This window comes from Hoplias malabaricus, chromosome 18 (assembly GCF_029633855.1).
Source record: "Hoplias malabaricus isolate fHopMal1 chromosome 18, fHopMal1.hap1, whole genome shotgun sequence".
Lineage (NCBI taxonomy): Eukaryota > Metazoa > Chordata > Actinopteri > Characiformes > Erythrinidae > Hoplias > Hoplias malabaricus.
The window spans coordinates 31,914,427-31,936,956 of NC_089817.1; positions in this window are offsets into that span (position 1 = coordinate 31,914,427).

Sequence of the window (22,530 nt, forward strand, 5' to 3'; positions counted from 1 at the left end):
TGCTCTCCCCGTGTCCGCGTGGGTTTCCGGTTTCTTCCCACAGTCCAAAAACACACATTGGTAGGTGAATTGGCGACTCAAAAGTGTCCGTAGGTGTGTGTGTTTGTTGCCCTGTTAAGGACTGCCTTGCGTCCAATGATTCCAGGTAGGCCCAATGAGTCCACCGCGACCCTGAACTGGATAAGCGGTTACAGATAATGAATGAATGAATGAATGAATGAGATGGAAGAGTGGTTAATTTCAGAGAGAGCATCTTAACAATACATCTCTGTGTAGTATATTTGCTGCACAGCAGCTAATCGGGAAGCTCGTCAGTGGGTCATCTGCAGCACCTGGCCTGGAAGACATTTCATGCTGCCTCAGGAATGGTATCAGCATCTGTAAGAACTTCACACACACTTGCCATCATCTTTTTCAATTCCTTCCATTAAACAGACAGTACAAGACCACCCCCAATCTAAAAAACAAAATTTAAAAAATAAAAAATAGTTTCTTTGCCTGAGCTATGACTGCTCTGAAGTGTTTCAGAGACTGGTATTGTTTGATATTTAAAATTTTTATAATGATGATAATGTTAATAAAGTGGCAGAAGGCCAAAGGTCCCATACACCTGGCTTCTTTGTTATGGGCATTGCAGGCAGATTGCCATAAATATTGTTGCATATTTGGAAATGGAGCAACAAGACTGATGAATCGCTGCTTTTGAGCAACCTTTATATAAGTGCCCTTAGAAGGGCTTGGAAAAGAAATGAAGGGAACAAGCTGCAGTTTGAGCTTGATATGTGGTGGAGCCAGTGGGGACCTCACCCAGTTCACTATCAATCAATCAAATTTTATTAAATGTAGCGCTATTCACAACAAAAAGTTGTCACAAAGCAGTTTTACAGAGATCCGGGTCCAAGCCTCCTTTGAGCAAGCCAGGGGCAAGAGTGGCGAGGAAAAACTCCTTCAGCACACGAGGAAGAAACCTTTGAAGGAACCAAGATTCATACGGGGAACCCATCCTCCTCGGGTCGACACCGGAGACATAACAGAGAACAGAACAGAAGTAAAAGTGAAATGATGGGTTATAATAATGTAAATGTAGTATATTAGTGATGTATGAGTCTGAGGAAGGAGGAGGTGATCAGTGATTCTGTGAGAGTTAAAAGCAGGTGCAGAGTTAATTTGAGATAAAACAGCATGGACAAGCATGATACTGTAGATGAGACAAGGCCAGGATCTTGTACAGGACACACAGGGGCTGGATCAGGGCAACACCTGGAGAGCAGCAGGACATCTCAAAGCATGAGAGAGACAGGAGAAAGATGGTAAAGAATGGGCAAAATTGTCCTGCAAATAAAAGCTTCCATGGGTCAGGCAAGAGAACCCAGTGACAGACAGCGTGTTGGCTGTTACCAGAAAGCTAACTAAAAAAGCTGTAGCTATGGTAGTATGACAGGGCTAATACAGAACAGTGATAATATGAAAACCAGCTTGAACACCAGTAGAGAAGGAGTAACCTGAGAGTGAGTGATTAACCAAAAGCTTGTTTGAAAAGGTAGGTTTTTAATCTAGATTTAAAGATTGAGAGTGTGTCTGAGCCCTGAACAGTAACCAGAGGCTATTCCAGAGTTGAGAACCTCTGTGAGAAAAGACTCTTCCTCCTGCAGTGTTTTTCTTAATGCGAGGAACAAAGAGTAGATGGGCATCCTGTGAACGAAGTGTACGTGACGGGTGATAAGGTATGAGAAGTTCAGTAAGATACTGTGGGCCTAAACCATTTAGAGATTTATAAACTAAGAGGAATATTTTATAGTTAATGTGAAATTTTACAGGTAGCCAGTGTAGGGACGAGAGAACTGGGGTGATTTGGTTGAATTTTCTAGCTCTAGTGAGCACCCTGGCTGCATTTTGAACTAACTGAAGCTTGTGTAATTCTTTGCACAAGCTCCCTGCCAGGAGCACATTGCAGTAGCCTAGACGTGAAGTTATAAAAGCATGCACTAGTTTCTCTGCATCTTTTAAGGATAAGATATGCTGAATTTTGGCAATATTGCGTAGGTGGAAGAAGGCGGTTTTGACTGTATTAGATGTGGGTATCAAATGTGAGAGTCGAATCAAAGGCTACCCCTAAGTTTTTAATGATGGTATTGTGTTTTACTGTTGAATTATCAAGATTAATAGCAGCATTTGAGTGAATGTATCTGAGTGTCTCTACCTAGTAACAAGACCTCAGTTTTATCGAAATTTAACATGAGAAAAATTTGCATCATCCAGTCTTTAATTTCAGTTAGACATTCTGTTATTTTATGTAGACAAGCAACATCATTAGGTTTGGCTGATATATACAGTTGTGTGTCATCAGCATAACAGTGGAATTGAATACCCTGCTTACGGATTAGTCTACCCAGTGGTAGCATGTAGAGTGTGAACAATACAGGGCCAAGCACTGATCCTTGTGGAAAACCATATTTAACTAAAGTATGATTAGAGGATTTATTATTCAGATAAACAAGTTGATAACGGTCAGATAAATAGGATCTGAACCAAGAGAGAGCAGATCATTTTATTCCTACCAGACTTTCCAGCCTATCAAGAAGCATCACATGATCTATGATATCAAACGCTGCACTGAGGTCAAGCAGCACCAGAATAGAGATATCGCCCTTATCATGTGAAAGGAGTAAGTCATTATTTACTCTTGTTAGAGCTGGTTCTGTGCTGTGATTTGGTCTAAATCCAGACTGAAAAAATGTCATGAATGTCATTGTTTTGTAGATAAGAGCACAACTGCTGTGACACGACTTTTTCTAGAATCTTAGCAATAAAAGGGAGGTTTGATATTGGCCTGTATTCATTGGATTTAGCCCATGTTTCGCAGAGAATGCATAGATTTTGAAATATGTGGAAGTCAGTCCCATATCACTCTCTGCTGGCCATGCACTTATTCCTGCCCAGAAATGTAATAAATCATTGGAGATTACAGAATGTTGATCTGAGGATGGTCACCTGGCAACGATGCCTAAACGTATAAATGGCTGGGGTAGTGCTGTGAAGAGTACGATAAATTGGAGGCTATAATTGACTGGTGTTAAAGATATGTCTCATGTGATCAGCATATGGTCTATTATATTAAATTCTGTTTTGTGTAACTTATCATGCTTGTATTATTTACTCAAAATAAACAGTAAATAAGCAGTTGAAATTCCACAAAATTACAAAAAAAAAAAAAAAAAAAAGTAAATGGTATTGAGACCTGTGTCTATACAGTGTCTGTCCCTAAGCAACACACATTTACAATGTATCATCAAGAATTAAACCATTTTTTACACTCTACTTTATGAACATTGTTCATCCGGTTTCCTCCCACAGTCCAAACACATGGAGGGTAGGTGAATTGGCTTCTCTAATAACTGTCCTGGTGTATGAGTGTGTATGTGAATGAATGTGTGTGTGCCCAGACATAGATTGGCGCTCTGTCCTGGGTGAAATCCTAGTGACCGATGCAGTCCTCCAGGTGGACGGTCGTTCCTGGTCGAGAGTACGCTGTGCGCGTTTGGCTGCCGCTTCTCACCAGTGTTTGGATTGAGTGTTCTGAGCAGTGTGGATTGTAAAGCGTCCTTGGGTCTCTAGAAAGGCGCTATATAAGTGTAAAGATAGATAGATAGATAGATAGATAGATAATCTCCAGAGGAGAGCATGGAATGAATTGAAATGAAACTAAATATGAAATTAATTACTCTGAATAAGCTTTACATGACTCTAAGAGCATTATGTCCAGAACACAGAAATGCCTACAATCAGTAATAGACCTCAGTGGTGGTTATGTTTGTGAATGCCACCAAATCTGTACAAAAATGCTCCAAATTCTGAAGTAAAGCCTACCCTGAAGTGTACAACCTGCTACTGCAGAAACTGTGGGTTGGGGGTGGTGGGAGGTGTCTTACTGATACATCCAGTCATGCCTGTGATTGGATGTCAGAAAAAGACAAGAAGACAAATGTTAATTGCTTGACAAACCCACGAGGCCCCCTCTCTCATTGACTGATATGAAATGTTTTTTTTTTTTTTTTTTTATCCTCTTTTTTAATGTCTCATTGCAGGCCTCACCATGACATGCTGGCCATGCCTGTTTTGGTTGCCTCACCTCCCTCCTCCACATTTCTATAAGGTCCACAACTGCGTTCATGAAATCAGCATTTCCTGGGTGGTTCAGGACATCACTTTATTGGCCACTGTGCTTGCAAACAGAGTAATTTGTTCTTTGCATTTAAACCAATTCATGCAGTGAAACATTTTTACACACACACACACACACACACACACTAGTGAGCACACCCTAAGGGGTGGTGACCACACTTGCTCGGAGTGGAGCCCTAGCCACGGCAGTTGGAGTTTAGGTGCCTTGCTCAAGGGCCCTTTAGTCATGACCTACCGGCTCTAGGGATCGAACCAGCAACCTTCCAGTTACAAGCCCAGTTCCCTAACAACCAGGCCATGGCTGCCCCTGTAGTACTGGTTTTGCATATTGTCTGTTGCATATATAGTTTTCCCCAGAAATCTCAGAAATTTAAGATTGTATACATTTTAGACTTTTTAATCAGTTTTCAGTTCAGAAATTATATTCTTCAATTGCTGCATTATATGCCTGTGCAAAAGTATGAACCTCTCTTTATACATTGGTACATTAAACAAATTTGCCAGTTTTATTATTTATGGCCATAATTTTATTTTTAATTATTAGTTTTTTTTATGGCCACTACTATATCCATTTAAATATATGGTTAAAATGATTTGCATCTCATGGCATTACTATTGTATTAATTCATTTTTTTACATATGTCCCAGTTTCTCAAATCTTCAGGATTTTCATGTCAAGTGGCATTTCTTGTTGTATTTCCATACATTTACTAAAGCATCTATTAATGAGTCTTCAAAAGTTCATGTGGAGCGATGAACAAGATCTAACCTTTATTGTATTCTGAGTGCACTGCAGAACTTCTGGCCTTACTGCATATGATCCAAGGCATTGAAAGCGGGTCATATCACCTGACCCCATGGTAGGCTGCGATACACATGGTAAATGTTGGCCTACCCTAATGATTTGCTCAGTAAATAAAGTGTATGTATGTATATATATATATATATATATATATATATATATTTATATGGCTTTAACATTCAACTATTTCTTACCACTCAGAGCTTGTCCTTGTCTCAGGTGACCCAACACTGTACGTCATGATGATGTTAGGGTTACACTATCCAGTAATGGGTGGGTTTATGCTCATGTATAAAACAACAAATAAGTTAACCTTCTGAATCATTTCATATTCTTCAGCCCTGTCTCTATTTCAGATGGACGTCCAACACTACAGGAACAACATCACAGTTCAATACTGCTTTCCTGACAATAATGCATCGTGTATAAAAGAGACCAATGAAGGCCCTGGATATTTTCTTCTGTGCTTCATTCTCTCATGTATATCTGTGTGGACTGTGTTTATGAACCTGCTGGTGATCATCTCCATCTCTCACTTCAAGCAGCTCCACACTCCAACCAACCTGCTTATCGTCTCTCTAGCGGTGGCTGATCTTCTTGTGGGACTAGTTAATATGCCTGTGGATCTAAGCACATTGATGGACTCCTGTTGGTATCTTGGAACATTAGCATGCTACATTTCTCAAATACTTGGTTTTGTGTCAAAGTATGGCTCTCTGTACAGTGTGGTACTCATAGCAGTTGATAGGTTCATTGCTATCACTAACTCTCTGCAATATTCCAGTCAAATCACACTTCATAAAACCTTGCTGGCCATAATTTTTGGATGGTTTTTTTGTCTGTGTTACGTCATCATGTTTTACTACTTTAATGACAATTATTTACAATCTCCGCTCTCCACCAACTGTTATGGAGAGTGTGTTTTGTCTTTAAAATTTTCGGGGATTATACTTGAATTTGTTGTTGCATTTCTAGCCCCTTCTTGTTTTATATTAATCTTGTATTCTGTTATTTTTAAAGTGGCAATACATCAAGCCAAAGCTATCAGAGCTGTGACAAATGGTGCCTCCAAAACCCATGGCGCTAGAAAGTCAAGGGCATCTGAAATCAAAGCAGCAAAGACATTAGGCACAGTGGTTTTTGTTTACCTTGCTTGCTGGATACCATGTCTGTTCTTTGTGTCAGGGACATCTTTGAGTGTGTGGGCTGTTTTAATCTGGCTATTAGATATTAACTCCTTTATGAACCCACTGATGTATGCCATTTTCTATTCATGGTTCAGAACATCTGTAAAGAATATTGTAACATGTAGAATATTTAAATCATCATCTTCAAGACTGAATTTGTTTCCTGAACATTAACCTCAGACTGATTTAAATGGACAGAGCAGAGGCCACTTCATATTTTAGTGCACTAATATATATTTTTTTCTTATGCATCTGTGCAAAAATCTCAAAATCCAATGATAAAGATATCCTGGTGGTCTTTATCAGATAACACTCAACTTCAAACGATAAAAAAATAAATTGTAAAAGTGATATTTTAATAAGCTCTACTTTTAAAAGTTATGCAAATTTGTGTGATCATTTATAATATTTACATTATGGCCTGGTTTAACAAAGACTAGATGGATAAATATCTTAGGAACAGCTGAGGAGGGAGAAGAATAGGACACTGAGGGATTGGTTGTTTGAGATGGTGATGGTGAGTTTAATAATGTGCCAGAAACGGAGTAAAATGTATTCTAATATGTCTCATGTGATCAGTATTTGGTTCATTTTTATGTTTTGTTTTTGTTCAGATTTGTCTTATTTCCTCAAAATGTACACTGAATGAACATTTGTAAAGCTACAATATTACAAATACCTGAGCCAGGTATCAAGAAACCTGTGTCTATACACAGGGTCGGTCCCTAAGCAGCACATATATAAAATCTGCCATGAAGATTTTAACCAGTATTATCTTGTATAAGGAGCCATATTTCAACATTCCAGTTTGACACACATTGTTAAACATTCTGAGGAAAGCATGACATGAAATAAAATTAAAGGACATTTTGAAATGTAATTAAATCAAATTATAAAATATAATGACATTAATTTTAATAAATTGCTCTCAAGTAGGTTTTAAATGAACATAAGGTCACCCTATACAGCACCATAAAAGAAGTGTCCGTAGGTGTGTGTGTGGGTGTTGCCCTGTGAAGGACTGCCATCCCCTCCAGGGTGTATTCCCGCCTTGTGCTCAATAATTCCAGGTAGGCCCAATGAGTCCACCGCGACCCTGAACTGGATAAGCGGTTACATATAATGAATGGATGAATGAATGAGATGGAAGAGTGGTTAATTTCAGAGAGAGCATCTTAACATAATACATTTCGGTGTATTCAGCATCTGTAAGAACTTCACACACACTTGCCATCATCTTTTTCAACTCCTTCCATCAAACAGACAGTACAAGACCACCCCCAAACTAAAAAAAAAAAAAAAAAAAAAAATATTCTTTGCCTGAGCTATGACTGCTCTGAAGTGTTTCAGAGACTGGTATTGTTTGGTATTTAAAATGTTTATAATGAGTGTTAATAACGTGCCAGAAGGCCAAAGATCCCATTCACCTGGTTTCTTTGTTATTGGCATTGCAGGCAGATTGCCATAAACACTATTGCATATTTGGAAATGGAACAACAAGACTGATCAATCGCTGCTTTTGAGCAACCTTTATATAAGTGCCCTTAGAAGGGCTTGGAAAAGAAAGGAAGAGAACAAGCTGCAGTTTGAGCTTGATATGTGGTGGAACTTACTCAGTTCACTACTGGGATGAGTTCCATTGGCCAACACAAGTTCCTCCACATATCAAGCCACAATGCATAAACAAAATGCCTCACCCATGAAAAGCACATGCCCAACAGCAAACCCCATAAATAACCCCAATACAAGGCAACCACCAAACCCCCATGAGCTGCTATGTTCCTTTCATACTCAACACACCTACACTCTTTTCTTATTCATTCACTCATTATTTGTAACCGCTTATCCAGTTCGGGGTTGTGGTGGGGCCTACCTGGAATCATTGGGCACAAGGCAGGAATACACCCTGGAAGGGGCGCCAGTCCTTCATAGGGCAACGCAGACACACACATTCACAACTGCGGACACATTTAAGTCGCCAATCCACCTACCAATGTGTGTTTTTGGACTGTGGGAGGAAACCGGAGCACCCGGAGGAAACCCACACAGACACGGGGAGAACACACCAACTCCTCACAGACAGTCACCCAGAGCAGGAATCGAACCCACAACCTCCAGGCCCCTGGAGCTGTATGATTGCGACACTACCTGCTGTGCCACCGTGCTGCCCTTATACTCTTCTTTTGTCTTATGTAATCAATATTTGGTCAATTATTCAAAGTATTATGTGTAGCGAATCACAAAAAAGTTCAAACAGCTAATTAAAAAAATTAGAAATTATTATATTATAGAAATGAAATATTCTCAAGAAGCTTGACAACATTAGCAGCAAATATGTCCAATAGCAAGCATGGAATGAAGATGTATAGAGTCTTGCAAAATTGGATGAGCTGAAATGGAGTTTGCAATCCAGAATGAATTATCTAACATCAGTACCTGACCACAGTAATGGTGACATTGGTGAATGCCATCACAAACAAAAACATATGTTACAAATTGTTACATCCCACCCTCTATTTTGTATGATAGCATCTAGGGGTATCAAGGGATGTGTATAACAAGGAGTGTGTGATGCAGTGTGGAAGATAGGGAAACTTACAATATAGTGCTCTTTAAAACTTTTATTTGAAGCAAAAAATCCAGGGTACAATAAAGCAGCAATCATAGTGATATGGTGTAAAATATACAACATGTAAATGCAAATGTAGTTATAGATGTAAAGTGTAAAGTAGAAGACAATAAACAATCAATCATGCCAAAACCAACCAACCACTACTGGGTGGACTGTGGATGGTGCCAAAGAAAAGAAATAAACAAAAACAACATCCCGGTAACACTTTATAGTAACCCTCATTAATATATCATTAATTAATAGCTGTGAATAAATAATTAGTTCATCAGAATTTTAACATTAACAAATGTTTACAAACGTGCATATTTATATTTACAAATGTTAACAAACCATTAAACAAATATGTCTAAGCTATAGACTCATCAGTTACAGCCTTTTTTGCAATACCTGAACTAAAGTTGATGCTCTTCATTATTAGTTAATATTTCTAAAGGTTTACAACCTAGTAATGAATATGGATTTATATTTCAAATACATGTTAACAAATCATCACACACACACACACACACACACGCTTGGACATTAATTGATTAAAAACATTTTTACAGTACTTAATCCAAAGTTAACCAGGTTCACCATGTGTTAAATGTTGTAAATGTTTATAACCCAGTGGTAATATAATAACACACATGTACAGATCATCAATGAATTCAAACTATGACAAGACTGAAATTAAACAGTGACTTTTCATTCCAAAAATGTTGTCTTTTGTTGTAAAAAACTGTTGTAAAAAAGGGAAAGTTGTTAAACAATTACAAATGAAAAAGTGAAAAACAGAAAATCATTTTTATTAAGAACTGAACAGTACGCTGCTAAAGAAATAGTTCACCAAAACATCGATGTGCAGTGAGTTTTGAACGGATGCAATAATGTAACAAAGAATTTATTTTTTTTGGATGCAATAGATTTATTACTTTTTAGCTATGTTGGCATCATAGCAGTAGTGCAAAATTAAAGGAGGGAAGACTTCTGGCAGACATTTTTTGAATGATATAAAGTAAGAAATTTGCTCAACAATTTAAAACAACACTTAATGTAGTTAGAAATGTGTGTATTCATATTAACAAATGATAACAAATAATTAGTTAATCAGAATTTGAAAATTAACAAATCATTATTTAATGCAAATTTGAATAATAACAATATTCATCAATTACAATGTTGCCACAGTGTGTAATTTACAAAAAATGTTAAACAATTAGAAAATTAAGGAACCTGCTATCAATTCAGGTTACATTCTTTCAGTAACTTGAATTGTTTTTCTCTCCATTGCATAAAGCTAAAGATTTGACAGTTACTTGTACTTCTTTGAAATGTCACAAAATAGTCTTCCTAATGCTCCATTTTTGTGTTTTTTAGCCAGCCATTCATTCCACACTATTACATTGATGTGGTCTTCCAGTAAATCATCCGTTCTGTTTCCCCTTAACCTCCACACTTTTCCTTCCATGTGCACCATGCCCTCTCAATATGCTGATTGTGGGGACCACCCCTGGGGTCTACGTAGCAGGCACTGTGGTTTACAGTAAACTGATCATATCCCAGGCGTACTAGAGCCCCTTGGTAGCCTCGCCACTCATCACTTATCACTGCTGTCCCAGTCCTCACATGGTGGATGATAAGGGGTACAAGGTAAGCTCTTGATCTTCCCTCTACTAAACGAAGGACTGGTTTGCCTGCGTTTTCTGCCCATTTTCTTACTCCCAGCATTCCAAACACCCATTTTTTTTCTTTTCCACCCACCTGCCATGCATTCTCTCCCATACTGTAAAAAAAGCATTCAAATGAATTCACATTTACATTCTTTACATTTCCTGTAATAACTTTGTCTTACCAGACAACATCAGTTGTAAAAAGTGCTATTTGATTTATTCTCTCATATTCCTTTGATTGTTCAAGTTTTAAGGTATATTGTTCTGTAATTACTTGGAACTCAATGCAAAGAACTTTGTGCAGTTGACAGTGTTTGCACAGTGCGCTGCGCTGGTACAAGTTCATCGGACACAATAGTGCTACTGGAGTTCATAAGCATGAGGTATAAGCATGGGGTACTGTTTCCAGCAGCAGTGTTGTGACTGATCCACTTGTAACAGCGTAAACACATTGAAGTACAGGGTGAAAGAGGATAAATTATGTAGAGAAGCAGATGAACTACAGTGTTCAACTGTAGAACTACAAAGTGCTCCTATATGGTAAATAGAGCTGATAAAAATACACACACATACACACTGGAGAACAACACAATTTCCTACATGTCAGGGTCATTGTATAGTCCTATGTGAATTTATGCTAACAGGAGAATTTATCCTACATGAGTTGTATTTATTTTAAAGCACAGTATAAAAAACATATGTGATAATTAAAAAAGAACACTGATCAAAATTAGAGAACACTTTCAGATATATGTAAATAATTGGTGTTAATCTGCATCCTGGTGCTAAATTCCTTAATCTGACAAACCACTTTGTAGTTCTAAAATTACACCCTGCAAGTGACAGACGATAGTTCATCTGGTGCTGCACAGTTTGTGTTGTCCTTCCTCTAGTCCTTCGTCAGTGACACAGGACGCTGTCGGCTGGATGTTTTTAGTCGGTGGACAATTCTCAGTCCAGCAGTGACACTGAGGTGTTTAAAAACTCCAGCAGCACTGTTGTGTCTGATCCACTCATACCAGCACAACACTCAGCCAGTGTCACTGCAGTGCTGAAGAATGATCCACCACCGAAATAATACCTGTTCTATGGTGGTCATGTGGGGGTCCTGAACATCGATGAAAGGGGAATAACAAAGTATGAAGAAATGGTCAGTGGAGCAAATAATGAGTGCAGATACAAGGAAGTGTAGTCAGTGAAGTGACCAGTGACAAGGTACTCTACCTAACTAATTAAGTGGCCGGCAAGTGTATGACGTTATATCTTGTCTAGAATTTATTGCTGTGGTTATTATTTTTGTTCTGTATATTCATCTTGTGTATGTATTGTTTGTTCTGGGCTTATTTCACAGACAGTTGTCTATCTGCACTTGTGTAGCTATGTACTCCTGTGTAACTTGTTGAAAAATATATTTTGTAATTATTTGTGTTCAAACAATGCATACCTTTCTCTTGTGTCTAAAATGGCTCTCATCTGGAATGTGGCAGCTCACCCAGGGGTGGATTGAAACAGGGCAAGCCACCAACAGGACACTAGAGAAATAGGCCTCAAGTGCAGAGACACACAAACAACCCCTCTGGATATTAGGAACACCAAGACAAAATGAAACACGAGAGGAAAACTTAAGATGTCAGGGGAAAACTGATCAGCTCAGAATTGAGCAAAAGAAAACAAAGGCAAGAGAGTTTCCCAAAACAAAATGGAGGGACAAGACGAGACAAAAGAAATTAAAGACAGAACACAACTTATTTCTAATTATTTATTTATACTAAAAAATGGTAAAGAAAAGATCAAATTGAATCACAGGGAAAACCAGAGAGAAAGCTCTGGTGGAGAAACAGAAGATAGAGTGACCCAGGAGAAAACTCAAGAGCCTTTACCAAATTACCAGCCAGACTTGCACGGCACTCTGAAAAGAGAAACCCAAGACTGAGCACAGAGGTGTGTGTTGGCTTCCCTTAAGTAGAGGTCGCCCAGGTGGAACCAATTGCCCCAAATTAAGAGTGTCTGTCTCCCTCTAGTGACTGGGGGTGGCTTAGCAGGCAGCCTTGCCCCAGCCCCAGGCAGACCTCTTACACTCATCAATCACAACAAACTCTCTTGGCCCCCCAAGACACTGGCCCTTTAGTCTCCTTAACTTCTCCATTGCTGTAATGCAAACTTCTCTTATTTTCTTTGCCTTTTTTGATAATGTGGTAGAGCTCCCCGCAATACCATCTGCCATCATGTCAACCTGCCTCAATCGCAAACACTGTGAAAATCTTGAAAAAGAAAACACACATTAGGCTATAAATCTTCATTGCATATTTTGCAGGATTGAGCTTTTCAAATTCTTACTAACATGTACATGTACTAACATGATTGTAGTGTATGTTGCATATACACCGTGATATAAATATAATTTTATATATATTTATATATTGTGTTTATAGCGTTGGCCTTATTCAAACTCTTATGATTACTGGCCTTTGACTAATGATAGTAATTAAAAGTTTATGATTGACTTAAGCAATTAAAACGTTAATAATTAATTTGAGAGATAAATAATGGTCAAGCTAAGTGAGATCTTCAGGATTTTCAGACTATTAATGAACCGACTACACACACTGTGATTTCAAATAATGAAGATGTTTATTAACAAAAAGAAGGAGGATATTTACTTAACATAGCATAATCTTGCAATCTCACGGCATCAACGCAGGGGAAGCCGATTCGACTTTAAAGATAAGCTAGGCACTATGGCTTGTGACTAAAGTGTTGCTAACTGAGGTTTAATTATGTATAAATTTATAAAGGGACTTAATTAGGCATCAGCTTCTGTAGAATGTAAGAATTTAGCTTGCTTACTCTTTCGCCGTTTTCCACCGAGCCGTCGGGTCCCACAGTTTGACCTCCGTGTTCTAGTTTTTGCAAACGTAAGAGAAACAAACGTAAGAGAGAGAGAAATGAGTCGGCACCCTCTTTTTCAAAGGTAGTGCGGTCACGCCCTATTGGGAGGTGTCCTTCCTTTGATTGGATCCGGGTCCAAGGCTCACGTGACTTGTTTCATGTTTCAGAGAGAGAGAAAAGATTCACGCATACACAAAAATTACTTATACATGTTTGTGGTATAGCACAATGAGTGTCCTGGATTATTAATATCAAACATCTACGTATTTACGATTACATCCCACTACAATATTATGCTAGAAGATACTAATTCATTTTTCTAATCAGAGACAGAAACTTTCTTTCATGATTGAAACAGTAATACACATCACTTCATTAGTTGGTAGACGTTCATCTGAGGACAACAGAGAGTGACATTCATACATATTGCATAAACATATTTATTAAAATTTGATTAAGTCCGGTTCGATTCCAGCTCCGGGTGACTGTCTGTGAGGAGTTGATGTGTTCTCCCCGTGTCCGCGTGGGTTTCCTCCGGGTGCTCCGGTTTCCTCCCACGGTCCAAAAACACACGTTGCAGGTGGATTGGCAACTCGAAAGTGTCCGTAGGTGTGAATGTGTGTGTGTCTGTGTTGCCCTGTGAAGGACTGGCGTCCCCTCCAGGGTGTATTCCCGCCTTGCGCCCAATGATTCCAGGTAGGCTCTGGACCCCCCGCGACCCTAAAATTGGATAAGCGGTTACAGATAATGGATGGATGGATGATTAAGTCCATTATGTATTTAGACGGCCTCAGGGCGAGACGTGATTTCGCAAACGTCCACTTGGGGTCGCTGTTGATCCATGTTATTCGTCCTTTGCGGATGAGCTTCCAGGAGGTCAAGCCGAGTTCAGTCAGCGCTGCCAGCTGCTGATTTTCACACGAGATAAGTTTCGCCTTTTAGGCGCCACGGCCATAAACTGGATTATAACTCCCCACTTTGTTTGAAGTTCCTTTTTCTTAAAAGCATCATAAAATTGGGTTTTTTATCTGGCCGTAACCAGGCGTCCTTTGATGTAGACTTTAGGTGAGTTTGTGTGTGTGTGGGTGTGTGTTAAAACGGGGTCTGCGCACACACATACACAAAAGAATGTGGGATTCTGTTGCAAATTAGAGTGGAGAGTTCGTCACTCAGAATTCTTCATTTCTCGATTTGACCCATACTTCACTACATGATGCTTGTCACAGACATTTTGAAAAATATTCATAACTATTGTTTGATTGTCAGAATTATTATATGTTGTTATCCTTACCTGTAAATTAATTTCATCCACTTAAAGAGGGGAATTTTTGAATGGCTGAATATGGACTTGTACCTAACTGCTTTTGTACTGCTCCTGTTCCTGTGGGATGTCCGCTGACAAGTCCTGTGAATATTTATTGTATAAATTATTACATATTCTCTTACGTACATTAATAAATGTACATAACTTACATTAGTTGATGTTAATATCAACACAGGACAAAGTTTTTGTGGTGCATAGTTCCTGTTCTAGGTAACGTTTGACCCTGTTCTTTGTTTTAGTTTCAATTTGAGGGAAGTTTTGAATATTGCAAATCTAGGTGACCACACAGGCATGCAACATTGAGAAACACACACAGATCTTTACAGGAACAAGGTTATTGTGACTTCCCCCTCAATCCCCTTACCTGACTACCACCTTAACCCATCTACCTTCACTATCACTGATGTACTAGCCCTTTTCACCAATCTGCCACCTTTTAACCCATCTGGTTTGGATTTGGATACTTTTTTCAGGGATAAACTCAAGACTGAATGAGTTAATATAAACCAGTGTAATCCAAGGGCTAACTTGCACCTTTTTAGCACTTGAATAGTTTTAACTGTCTTTTCTTTGATTTTCTTCTTTCAGTTAACTTCGTGAGGTCACACACTAAACCTGCCATATTCGCTGCTGCACCAGGGTTGCCAGATCCGGCGAGAGAAACAAGCAATCAGGTCTATGGAAATGAGCCCAATAGAGGAAGAAGAAGAAAAATCCAAAATAGGCGACGTTAGCATTGTGGGTGCGAGAGGGGGACAGTTTGATCAATTTAATAATATATATATTTTTTTTAAATAAGAGGAGGGATGTTAGATGGATGACATAAGTGCAGAAGATGGGTTAAAAGGTGGTAGATGGGTGAACAGGGATGGTAGATCAGTGATACCGTGTTTCCCCGATAGTAAGACACCCCCGATAGTAAGACGCAGTGTGGGTTTTAGGGGGGTCGGCTAATGTAAGACGTACCCCGAAAGTAAGACATAGTAAACTGTACGTTGGAAAAATATAAGCCATAGTACCGGTACCTTTTGCTGCATTAACTGCGGGATGCGGACGGATCTGGAGCGGAATGAGCGGAGGGATGTGGAGGCTGCGGGAGCAGCAGTAATGTTGTCCGTGGTCCAACACGCAGCCTCAGTGCCCTCATGTGCAGCCGCTGGTGGCCGCTCTGATTGGCATGGCCATGGTTGTCATGGAATAAATCTGTTTTATCTTCCAGTATAACATATTCAAACTGTTTGTTCTTACCGTTTTTCATTGTTTTACATGTTATACATGGAAATACCGTCATGATACGGTTGTAACAAGACATTCTTGGCACTTGCTTTTATAAAACTGTTTTATGGTGAATACCATACTGTTCAGGTTGTTAATAAATGCTAATTTTATGGTTAAAACAAAAATCGACATTTTTTACCAATATAAGACATACCCCGAAAGTAAGACATAGTGGGACTTTCGGGGGTAAAAAGAATGTAAGACACTGTCTTACTTTCGGGGAAACACGGTAGTGATAGTAGATGGGGGTGGTAGTGTTCTCTTTATTGAGTTTTCTCTTTATTAAGCATGAATATGTGAGAGATACAGGGTCAGGGAGAAAGTCCAAATAAACAACTACACTTTAGGATCATGCCCAAACGCCACCCTCAAACAATAGGCAACTTTACAACAAAATGAGCCAAATATTGCTTAGAATACGCTGATCTGGCATCTGTGTTGGGAATTTGGAGCCGATTTTTGGATAACTGGCCACTTTGACTAATTTAAGACACTGTCCATTTATACCGTTCTCAAATTCAAACTGGTTAGCCAATGAAAAGTTAACTTTTGAAAAGGGGATACACCTTTTCCACTTGTCCAATTAAGGTGGTTTTACTGGAGCGCTGTGTTTACGGTGGTGCAGCAGGTAGTGTCGCAGTCACACAGCTCCAGGGACCTGGAGGTTGTGGGTTCGTTTCCCACTCCGGGTGACTGTCTGTGAGGAGTTGGTGTGTTCTCCCCGTGTCCGCGTGGGTTTCCTCCGGGTGCTCCGGTTTCCTCCCACAGTCCAAAAACACACGTTGCAGGTGGATTGGCGACTCAAAAGTGTCCGTAGGTGTGAGTGTGTGAGTGAATGTGTGTGTATGTGTCTGTGTTGCCCTGTGAAGGACTGGCGCCCCCTCTAGGGTGTATTCCCGCCTTGCGCCCAATGATTCCAGGTAGGCTCTGGACCCCCGCGACCCTAAATTGGATAAGCGGTTACAGATAATGAATGGATGAATGAATGTGTTTTTAGAGGAATGGAGGAACATTTCACTTGGTCAAAGAGAATCACTACAATGACGACGAAGCAAGTGAAGAAGCGTCGGTCTGAAGGACAGTCACAGTCGAGCACTGCAGGTAGGCATGGATATGGTAGTATTTTGATGGGGTTCAGACCATTTGTAAAGTTGAGCTAACAGGTCTCTGCTGTCTATCTAGTTACCATAATAGTGATAGCTTGCAACCATTCAGGTGAGATAAGTTAGCTGGACAACATGGTTGCATGTGATTTTGTTCATGTTGGTCATACTGGTTGGAATGGCCACTTCACTCAAATGTTTACATAACGTGGTTCCAGAACAGCTACGGAAGCCATCGTTTTCAACAACTCTATATCGATGTATATACTTTAGGGTCCAGAGGAGGATCAGACGTCCTCTTTTTTAGACTTAAAAAATGTCCGGGCGGAATTTCACAAATGTCCGGGATTTTGTTTTTCTAGAGCTTACATAGAACTTCGAGAAGCGTTTCGTTCACAAACTAGTCCCGCCCTTTCCTACTCCGATTGGTTTGCTTGAGTGAGAAGGGGGCGTGGTGAAGTAGCCTAAAATCTTCTGATTGGACGGTCTGAATTTAGAGCTACTGTTATTGGTCGATAAACTTCTCTATAAACATTTAATTGGTCAGTCTACACGTCAGTAGTCCTTGTTTACATCAGGCAAAGCTCATGTAATTACCCTCATCTCGAGCAGCTATGACAAAACGTAAATGTTCTCGGATTAATTAAAAAAGAAATTCCCATGTTTTGTGTAGCAAATAAAGGTGTAAAGGACCTAAAAGCACACATAGGTTCAACTAAGCATACAACGGCAGCGAGGGGCGAGAGCTGAAAATCCCCCAAGACGTGTCCTCTTTTTCACCATCTCAGATCTGGTCAACCTAATATACTTATAACATATAAATGTCACCAGAGCCTCTGTTATTTTTTGGCACGGAGAGAACTTGAAGGTAATTTAATTGTAAATGAAATATGCTAATTTTTAAAGCTCAGTCTTGGGCTATGCGAATCGATATAGGATCATTCAAATGAAATCGATTTAATTTGAAAAATATATATATATTTTAAATGCACTCCTAGTACTGTCCTAATGTTTTCCAATTTGGGGTTGTAATTTTTCACATGCCTCTATATTATACAGTTCTTATATTAACAGGAACAGGGAGAATTTGTCTGTTTGCCTTACCAGGTCCAGGTGCATCACCAACGGACAGCTTGACAGCCTCAATTAAAACAGCAGCTGGAAAAAGAGAAGGCGAAGGTAGAAATACAGACCACACAAATCGCTGAACTGAAACAAGAAATAAACTACGTGAACAACTCCATTGTAAGTTGTCATGAAGGCTAATTACTGTATATGAACATTTTGACTTATGAACTACTCATATGCCTTAGCACTGAAATAAGAGAGTTGTTACATCATTACCAAATTAAAATAAAAAAAAAACATAGTTAACAGCACGCCCTGTGAAGGACTGGCGCCCCCTCCAGGGTGTATTCCCACCTTGCGCCCAATGATTCCAGGTAGACTCTGGACACACCACGACCCTGAACTGGATAAGGGTTACAGATAAGGGATGGATGGATGGATTTATCAGCACAGTTATTGCCATCCATTACCTATGACAAAATTGTGTTAATGTATCTGATAAAGTATATTCATCACTGTTATGACAGAATAATCACTTGTATATGTACTCAAAATTACAAAAAACAATTATTTATTTGATCAACTCTGTCATGGTCACCATAAACTAGTTATATACTAACAGCTAAACTTTGGCTTTTCGCACAGCAAAGAAGAGCCAGACTGTCACGCCCTCGTCTCGTCATGTCTGTTTTCCCCGGTCATGTGCTCTTTCTCAGCACATGGCTATGTTTGTTTACGTTCCTGTCTCCGCCTTTGTTCCGCCTCCTCGTCTGTCATGTGTTAACCCGTCCTCCTCGTTATCTGTCTCAGGTGCGTCTTGTCAGTGTCTTGTATTTAAGTCCCCTTCCTGCACTTCCTGTTTGTTGGTCATTTGTTCTTTGTATAGTATCAAGTTTGTCGTGTTCTCGAGTCTGTCGTGTTCTCTAGTCTGTCTGTCTGTCTGTCTCTGCAAGTTCGTCCGTTATTGTTTTCCACGTCATCGTGTCATTTCCTCTGTCGTTTGGTTCTTTAGTCTGTCTGTCCTATTTACCCTGTTTAGCTTCCCGTGTCCCGTTTAGCCTGCTTGGCTCCCCGTTTCTGTTCTTTCTGTTAAAGTCTCTGTTTTGTTATTTTCCTTTAAATAAAGTTTCTGTGCTTTAGCGTGTGCGTCTGCTCCGTCAGTCCGCCCCTGGTTCCTGACACAGACCATTGAGGTGGATTCAGAGTCTTCATTGTCAGATTCCACAAACTTATCAGATACATCATCCTCATCTGAAGATAACATTAAGAAAGGGAAGAAGCAAAAGAAGAGCAAGAAAGGAAAGAAGCTGAAGAAGAGCAAGAAAAAGCAAGAAGGAGTGTGTCACAGAGGTAACATTTGTTCGATTTAGTTGCACTTGCACTTATTTAGTTAAGTAGAAAGTTTAATTCAAAAAAAGTATATGAAACAAATAAATTTGTAAATGAAAAATGTCACTCATATTAATCAAATTCAGTTTATCAGTTATTTTTATGTACTTTTTAAATTGTATGTATTTTAATGTACTCTTGTACTTATTGTTAACAACAAAAAATGTTGGGTTAACTTAAAAATTCTCAACGACCTGTTTTACTTGTTCTTTGGAGTTCTCAACATAGGGAGTACTCAAAATGGTCCCAAATACCTGGGTTTGTACCAGCACTGATTTTGGATTTGTTTGTGGGAGGGGCTCTTATCACTGGTTTTTCTTTCACACATAAAAACTCCATCTGAACTGTGGATCACAATTCCATAAACACTCCAGCAGTGAGCAACAGTGCTTTAAGGATATACAACAGCAGCTGTATAACTGCTTGATTTCCTAGAGACAGGAAATCCTAAATTCTAATCCTGGATGCAGTGCTTCATGGTTGGTCCCCCAGCAGTTTCTGAGTTAGCTCAAGATATTTTTTTGGACTATGTTGCAAAAGTAAAGATTTTGTTTTAGGAGAACTCCAAGCTGACTGTGACAGTAGAAGGAGGATGAGGAGGTGGACGTACACGCAAGGAAGATTTATTAAACCAAAACTAAGGCAAACACACAACATACAGAAAACAAACAGGAGCAGGGAGGCAAGAAAACAAACAAGAACTCAGGGAACATAACTAGAACAGGAACATAACGATGATCTGGTGGTAATGTGTAAGACAGCAGACAAAGAAACACATCTACACACACAAGAACCGACAAGGGAACGCTGAAACAAAGGGACTGTATATACACAGAGCACAATAAGGAACACCTGGGGACAATAACAAGAGGGCAGGACTACAAAGGAGACTCTGATGAGAGGGCGGGGCTAAGGAAGGGCTAGGGCAGAGACAGGAATAATAAACAGAGCCATGTGCTAAATGAGCACATGGCTAGGAAAACTAAAACAGGAAGTGACACTGACCAAAGTTGTATAAACTCAAAAGGCAATGGTCCTTTTTTGCAGTGTTGATTTTTATTTATTGGAATCTGTTCTCAAACACTGTCCACAGAGTTTTTTTTTCTTTCTATATGATGCATAGGCCAGATTCAAGTCATGACAAGAAAACTATTGGGCAAATGTTGTTTGATATGTTAATATAAGTGGCTGATGAATTCAGTTATGGATGTATTTATATATTTACTATTTCAGCTCGAGATCCAGATGAGGTTGTGTGGAGATATAAAGCATACTTTTTCTCACAAAGAAAAGCTTCTTGATTTTTCTAAGAAATGTTCAACATTAAAGGATTTGGACGTGCAAGATAAGACACAATACAAAAATGACCTTAAATTACTTCCTCTGATGAAATGCCAGTAAGGGGTTTTATCTCGTGCAGCTACACACTTTAAAGTGATGGTTCACCAAAATTTGTTTTAGTTAATTGATATAATACTTCCATTAGCTCAAACATAGTTGACTGATAAAGACATATTTGATATTTTAATTTTAATTTTTCACCAAACCTAGCAGTAAGTGTGGGGCATGTAGAACTGCAGCAACATCGCTGTGGGTTATACACATGTAGTAGCACCACACACAATACCACTATTACTGAGTCACTGATCTGAGAGGATGCACTAATGTCAATCATATAATTATTTGTAAATGTTCAAATTCTGATGAAGTAATGATGGATTCATGTTTGAATCTATGAACATTTGTAGCTACATGAATTGTCCTTTAAAAACATTTGTTAATTTTCAAATTCTAATGAACTAATAAGTTGTTAACATATTTGTACACACTAATCCACACTGTCTCAACATGAACTGTAATTGATGAATATTGTTATTATTCAAATTCACATTAAATAACCACTTGTTCATGTTCAAATTCTGATGAAATAATGATTTATTAACATTTGTAAATATAAATATGCACATTTGTATCTACATGAAGTGTTGTTTGTAAAAATTTGTTAATGATAAAAATCTGATGAACAAATTATTTATTAACAACTATTAATCATTAATTAATGATATATTAATGAAACTTATTATAAAGTGTTACCAACTTCCCTAACAAATAAAACTAACCTACACCAAAAATACAGATGTGGCACCCACCCTTTTCCTAGTGTACTTGCCTGTCCACACCAGAAGTTGTGGTAGAGATTTTTAACAAAGCAATCAACAGTTTTCAAAATGGCTATATTGAAGGCTAAAGCTAAGCTAGTAGTAGCAGCATAACTAAGCCTCAAGCTCTAGCTAGAGGAATGTAATGAAATAACCTTAACAACAACAATAACTAAAAGTGAAGCTAGCAGCAAAGACCAAACAAAAGCGCTGCAACCTCTGTAAACCCAAGCTAGCAACAACTAACTCTAACAAACATCAGAATTCTCTATGTACTTGTTCCCCCTCCTTGTGTTCCATTTGATGGGCTTTATATCACAGAAGTCCCACCTCTTTCTGGTCAACAGCTCATCCTATTGGAAGATCAGGACAACAGCTCCCCCATTGGCTGAACAGACAGACAGACAGACAGACAGACAGACAGAGAGAGAGAGAGAGAGAGAGAGAGAGAGAGAGAGAGAGAGAGAGAGAAAACAGTGCTTCTCTGGCATGGAACACAAATATGTTGGATACTATTTTATTTAAGTTCTGTGTCGATTGATAACTTGACATCTTCGCCCATGGTGTGGACTGTATTTTGCTGGCTAATATACATCAATTCCTCATTGAATCCACTGATTTATGCCATATTCTATTCATGGTTTAGAGCATCTGCAAAACATATTGTAACATGTAAATTATTTGATTCCTCATCTTCAAGGTTTAATTTATTCCTTGAACATTTTTAGCATCAGACTGATTTATTCTGAGAGAGCAGAGGCCACTTGATATCGAATAAAATCCTAATTATATTTTTGGCTTAATCTGTAAATTCAGTTATAAACAATACCTGCTGATCTTTGGCAGATGCATATTAACCTTAAAA